Below are 7,117 nucleotides of genomic sequence, written 5' to 3' on the forward strand. Positions count from 1 at the left end.
CTCGAGAGGATTCTGGTTATAAACTTGAAATGGTTGGAACTATACCCTCGATTTAAATATAGTAACCCAAATCTGCAAATTGGCTATGGGATCATTTTCATTACCGGTTTCACAAAAAATTCAACTATGTTCATGCATGCCAGACAATTAGCTCTCAGAGAGAGAGAGAGAGAGAGAGAGTTCATGCTATGTCGACACATGTAGATTGTGGCAAAATGATGAAGTTTAGACTTGAATCGACTGTAAAAATGTTTTGGAGTTGCCAAGAACACGATAGGTAACAGATACCATGAGCGATCGAGGCTTAGTTCTTGGTTATCATTGACTGCACATACAATTTGTGCATCAGGCCGGGTATGATTAGTGTAGAAATGAAGATTACGGTATCAAATGTAGCATCAAACACTTGTTGGATGTTAGAGTTCCGACTAGATAGCTTTGCAAGCTGTCGAGACTTAATTCAAGGTCATTATTGATCTCATTAACAATAAATGGTCAAATTTATTGTCTCACTATCAAGCCAAAGAAAATGATGATAGGGTTGGATGTTTAACTTTTGATTGAGTGACCTTTGCCGAAAAAATGGCTCACCAAATGAGTAAGTTGTATTGTTTGGGTTAATCACGAGCGGCCCTGAGGGTGTGGCAATGGTGTGGCCGCATAGGGCCTCCGGCTTTCAAAGGCTTCCAATGTTGTAACACCTCTGTCAAATTGAAATATATATGAGGAGAATGTAATGAAATAATTAACGAAGTGTTACTCTAGTTTAGTTGGCTTTACTCTTGCTGAATTTCATGTTCTATTATTATTCATTCATTTCACGACCATATATGTAGTCTTCTGAGTAGTAGAACAAGAAAGTTACAACTGAGAAACAATAAGTTCGATGGAATATTCCACAAAAATAGGCTATAGTTTATGATATAGTACCAGTATCCACAAAAACAAACAAAGTTTGCTAGTATTCTACGGCCAAAATATGTCTACTTGTAGAGCATCTCCCATGTGGTAGGCTAAAAGCCAAATGGTTTTAGCCTACCAAAAACAGAATATTCCCTTCAATATGCCTTTTTGACCTACCAACAAAAAACAATGCTGCCACCACAAGCCAAATTCCGTAAGCCAAAAATCAAATATCATCACATCCAACGGCTATAATTTGAAAATGACAAAAATCAAATCAAATAGCTTGAAGTAGTTGATTAATGTTTACATTTGCGTTAATAAAACTAGGAGTTTTTCTATTGGAACCTCCAAATTTACTCACTTGACCTCCTTTGCTTTTTACACCTCCTATCAAATTTTCAAATACTAAATTTACTCACTAAACCTCACTGAATTTTCTCAAATAACCTCACTCATATAATTTACAAATAAACTATTATCTTTAAATAAAAAAAAACTTAGTTAATTTAATGATTAATTACTCTATAAATCTTAATTACATATCCATTCCTTAATCAGATAACATAAATATTTTTTGCAATAAAAAAAATTAAATACAAGGTATTGATTTTTAAAAATTAATTTCTAATCAACAAGAAAATAACATGAACTATTTTGTGGTTTTTTTAACATTTTTTTTTTCTGTTTTAGCTCTGCAAAAAAAAATGATTAATCATTTTTTCTTAATGTTTATTTTATGTACCTCATGATTAATTATTTAAATATCTGTTTTTTTTTTTTTTTTTGTAAATATAATGGATAGACTTAGATTTAGGTCATAATATGATTTGTTTTGTTTTCCCTCACCAATATGCGTTCAATATGTATATCATACATTTTTATGTCACATAATCATAGTTTTAATTGTTATTAAATATATATGAATGCTTTAATGAGTATGTAGTGAAATTGAAAAATGAAAATAGATAAGGAAAATAATAAATGCAATTTAATATTATTGAATCGGAAAGTCTATAGAAAATCAATGTAATATTTTTTGGTATAATTATTGTCCTTAATAGTCATTTTATAGTAGGTTATATATGTGATTTAATAATTCATAATAGAGTGAGGTCAAGTGAGCAGATTTGGAGGTCCCAATAGCAACACTCTAAAACTAGTCGATTTAGTTAAATGGAAATAAGTATATCATAAAAATTAATGATTACAAATTTATTTTAAAAATTCTAAACATATCAAATATTGGGCTCATATTGAACATCTCAACAAGATATTTACAATAATATAATTTTAATATTTAGTAAGATTATAAATAACCCATGTATATAGTAAAAATGATTTTTCTTAAATGTAAAATACATATTCTTAAATAAAACAAAATAAAAAAAAGTCAATGGGGCCCACGATTTGGCTTACCAAAACTGAGCTCAAATTTGGCTTAGGAAATTTGGAAATGCCAAATTTTTGTCTTGATCCTTGGGAAATAGCATACGGTGGGAGGAGGTTTTAGGCTATATTTGGGATTATAGCCTACCGTGGGAGATGGCCGTACAACGTCATGTACTGTACTAGTCTGGTGGGGACAAGTAGGCATTTGGTCTGGAATCGGATTATGGCCTTGTTCAGTCTAAATGGTTAGTCTTCCCAAGTTGAAGATTGAGTAAATAGCTTTGGAATTTTTCCTCGTGTTCCTGCCTAGATTTCTACTATTTTTGTTGCCAAGCTTTCAGTTGTGATTGTAGTCCCATATTAATATGTTTCAAGCTTAATTTATTGGGATGATCGAGCTACTTTTCTTTACTCTAAATGATCTAATTTTTTGGATGCATTTGTACTAAATTCATACACGGATGCAGGTACACCCACACCAATTCTTTCTCTTCCTCCCTAAATTCTGTCCTATTTCTCAATTGTGATCCTTATTTTGAAGGTCTCTTTTCCATTGTTTTATAATACTAGTCTTAGTTCACTCTAGGGGTCTAGTCCCTTCTTCCCCTTTGTCTGATATGTTTCTCTACCCTTCTATGAATGTGGTTGTATGTCTTATTTGGGAAGAAAGTAGTAGTATTACACTATTACTGAATGGTGACACTCCTGTTTATAAATCTCGATAATAATTAAAGAGAAGCAATATGATGAAGAATGTAATTTTTCTTGATTATGCTACGAACAAGGTTACAAACTTATACACAACTGCTGTACATTAGACCCTTATGTATAGCCTATAATTAAGCACAAACTTAATACAGCTAACTAATTGTAGGATAATATCAATCTGCTGATTTGGTGGAATCTTTTCCTTTAACACTCCCCCTCAAGTTGGAGTGTATGTTAATAACTCCCAGCTTGCTAAGTAATACTTCAAATTGTGTTAAGCTCAAGGGCTTGGTGAACAAATCTGCTGGTTGATCTGTAGTTCGAATATAGACTGTTAGAACCATTCCTCTTTGAATCTTTTCACGTACCAAATAACAGTCAATCTCTATGTGCTTCGTACGCTCATGAAACACAGGATTGGAAGCTATATGTATGGCAGCTTGGTTGTTGCAAAACATTGTAACTGGTTGTGTGTGATTCACTTTCAAGTCTTTCAATATACTTCTTAACCAAGTTACCTCACAACATGTAGTGGCCATGGACCGGTACTCTGCCTCTACACTTGAACGAGCCACAATGCTTTGTTTCTTCGTTTTCCATGAAATGGGTGCGTGCCCAAGCAAAATGCAATAACCATTTACAGACCTTCTTGTATCTTTGCAACGTGCCCAGTCAGCGTCACAAAACGCTCTTAACTCCAATGATCCTGTAGAAGGTAAGAAGATACCTTGACCAGGTGCTTGCTTGATGTACCTCAAAACCTTGTGTGCAGCTTCAAAGTGTAGATGTCTAGGTTTGTCCATGAACTGACTCAATATGTGAACTGCATAAACAAGATCTGGCCTTGTGATAGGTATATCTGTCACCCTACAAGTCTTCCTACAAGTCGCCCTACTAGTAGTTTCAAACAAGATCCGGCCTTGTGATAGGTATATCAAGGTATATCAGTCGCCCTACAAGTCTTCGATACTGAGGTGGATCACTCAATAGATTTCCACTTGTTTGTGCAAGTGACAAATTTTGATCAAGAGGAAAGCGTGAAGGTTTGGCGCCAAGAAACCCTGCATCTTCCAAGATTTCCAACGCATATTTTCTTTGACATAATGCTATTCCCTACTTCGATCTTGCAACCTCTATTCCCAGAAAGTATTTAAGTTGGCCCATGTCCTTCAACTTGAATTGACTCGAAAGGATTTGGTTAGTGTCTGCAATGTCCTTTAGGTTGTTCCCTGCCAATATCACATCATCTACATAGACCAATAATGCAATGAAGCTACTTGGGCGGTTTCAGACGAACAAAGAATAATCTGACCATGATTGGTGGAATCCAGCGGACTTAAGAGCAGTTGACAACTTAATGAACCACTGACGTGAAGCCTCTTTCAATCCGTAAATGGACTTGTGTAACTTGCAGACTCTGTTCTCCCCTTTTCGTCCGAACCAAGGAGGAATTGTCATGTAGACTTCCTCATAAAGATTTCCATTTAAAAAGGCGTTATTCACATCAAGTTGGTGCAGATGCCATCCTTTTAGGGCTGCAACACTAAGAAGCACTCAAACTGTGGTCAGTTTAGCTACCGGAGCAAAATTTTCCTGATAATCAATGGCTTCAATCTGACTGTATCCCTTTACGACAAGTCAAGCTTTGTAGCGTTCAACAGTACCATCTGGATTGAGCTTGATTTTGTAGACCCATTTGCAGCCTATAGGGTGTTTATCTGATGGTAAAGGTACCAAACTCCAAGTTCTGTTGGCTTGGAGAGCTTTGATCTCAGTGTGCATTGCATCTCTCCACTTTGGATCTTGTACTGCCTGTGAAAAACTAGTTGGCTCTTTTTGAAGTGTGAGTTTGGTTGTAAAGGCTTTATGACTCTCTGAAAGATGATTATATGATAAAACATTTGAAAGAGAGTGAATAGTACCTGAGGCTTTGACTAGATTCGTTGAAGATGATGATTCGGATCTTGAAGGAAGGGCTGAATTGCTGGTTGAGGTGTAGGTGCAGCCAGTGGCGGACGCAGGAATATATATCTCTGGGGGCAAGCTGGAACATATTTGTACCAAATGGAAGCAGAAGAGTGCGATCAAAGAAACCAAATTTAATAAAAAATTTCAAGTGCAGCACAAACAAAATGCAGCATCTTCGGATATGCTATATTCTAACCAATTAGGGAAGTCATTAAACCAATAAGAGACAAACCTTCGTTTCCCTTCTCCGCACTATGTTTGGATGAACTGATGATTACTAGGCTGACAAGGACCTCTTAGCAGATACTCTCTTCTAATTTTATCCCTAAGATTGGGATGATAATCTGAAATCTTAGTTCTTTCTCCAGAATCGGAAGGAAGCTTAGCCAAATCAATTTCTACACAACTCTGTTTTGATCTTTCACTCTCTATGAGGGGTGATGATAACTCGTTTGATGTTCGTTTAAACAATTTCTCCATCTTTAATCTTTCACAGCTGCAATTTTAATAGAAAAAGGTAATTTAATCTAATCAACAGAGTCATTGATTTGGGAAGTAAACTAGAAGATGAAGAACTGACCTTCAACATCATCAATCCAAGATTGAACTGCAGAACGGCAGAGAGTCGAAGTCGGACTATCGAAGACTGGAAGTCTGGAAGAATTGAGTTTGGTTGTTTGGGGATTCTCGATAGAACAAAAAGAATGAGAAATGCTGAAATGGGAAATGGGGTCGTCTGGGAATGGCAAAAAGCATGGCAAGCTTCAGCCTTTACATATATACAATTATATATGAATGATAGTGGCATAGTGCTCTGTGAAACAACACCATGCATATCAATTATCTATATATATTATACCTCAGTTGCATAGCTGACATTTACATATATATATATATATACTCAGTTGCCAAATGTCAAAAGCTGAGTGGGGGCAGCTGCCCCCACTCGTCCCTATGTGCGTCCGCCACTGGGTGCAGCGGATTGTGGTTTAAGTTGGGTGGAAGATTGGTATGGGAAGGTGTCCTAAAAAAATGAAACATCTCGAGAGACAAAAATTTTGTGGTGTGTGAAATCATAAACCCGATATCCCTTCTGACCATGAGGATAACCAAGAAAGATACATCGAGTTGCACGAGGATCAAATTTGGTAGGCTTTGTGGGATGGGTGGATGTAAAACACAAACAACCAAAAACTCGTAAATGAGAATAATTTGGTGCCTTGTGGAACAATTTTTCGAATGGTGTTTTACCTTGTAGGAGGTATGTGGGTGTGCGATTGATAAGGTAGGTTGATGTGAGAATGACATCCCCCCAAAAATGTTTAGGAAGATTGGCTTGAAAGAGTAGAGGTCGTGCAACATTGAGCAAATGCCTATGCTTACGTTCAACAACACCATTTTGTTGTGGTGTGTTGACGCAACTAGTTTGATGTATGATTCCCTTGGTGGCATAAAAATTTTCGAGTTTGAACTTGGGGCCATTATCACTATGCACAATTTTGACTTTGGTATTGAATTGATTCTCAACCATGTGAATAAAAGTGGCTAGAAGGGTTCGTGATTCTGACTTGTGTTTCATCAAATAGACCCATGTATTCCTAGTATAGTCATCAACTACGGTGAGAAAGTATTTAGCACCAGAAAGTGTAGGCACATGATAACCACCCCAAATATCTACATGTATCAAATCAAAAGATGATTCACTTGAAATTGTGCTTAAAGGAAAAGATAATTTGGTTTGTTTGGCCAAAGGACAAATTGCACACTTGCATGCATCACAAGACCTATTTGCAGAAAAGGGAAATAACAGGGAAACTTTGTTGGAAGGGTGTCCAAGGCGTTGATGCCAAAGACTGGAACTGTGAGTACTGACAAAATTACATGTTCCTTTCTTTATTTGGTCGAGGCAGTAGAGTCATTCCCTCTCAGTTCCCGTCCCAATCATCTTCTCTGATCGTAGGTCCTGTATGACACAAAACTGACTGAGAAAGATGGTGATATAAAAGGAATCGAATGCCAACTTGCTAATGGAGATCAAATTCAAGTAAAAGAATGGCACACACAAGACATTATGAAGGATGAAGTTAGGAGAGAAAACAACTTTTCCTATGTGTGTGACCTGAGCCGAAGTACCATCCTGCAGTTT

The sequence above is a fragment of the Rosa rugosa genome, chromosome 2 (genome assembly GCF_958449725.1).
Source record: "Rosa rugosa chromosome 2, drRosRugo1.1, whole genome shotgun sequence".
In the NCBI taxonomy this organism is placed as follows: Eukaryota; Viridiplantae; Streptophyta; class Magnoliopsida; order Rosales; family Rosaceae; genus Rosa; species Rosa rugosa.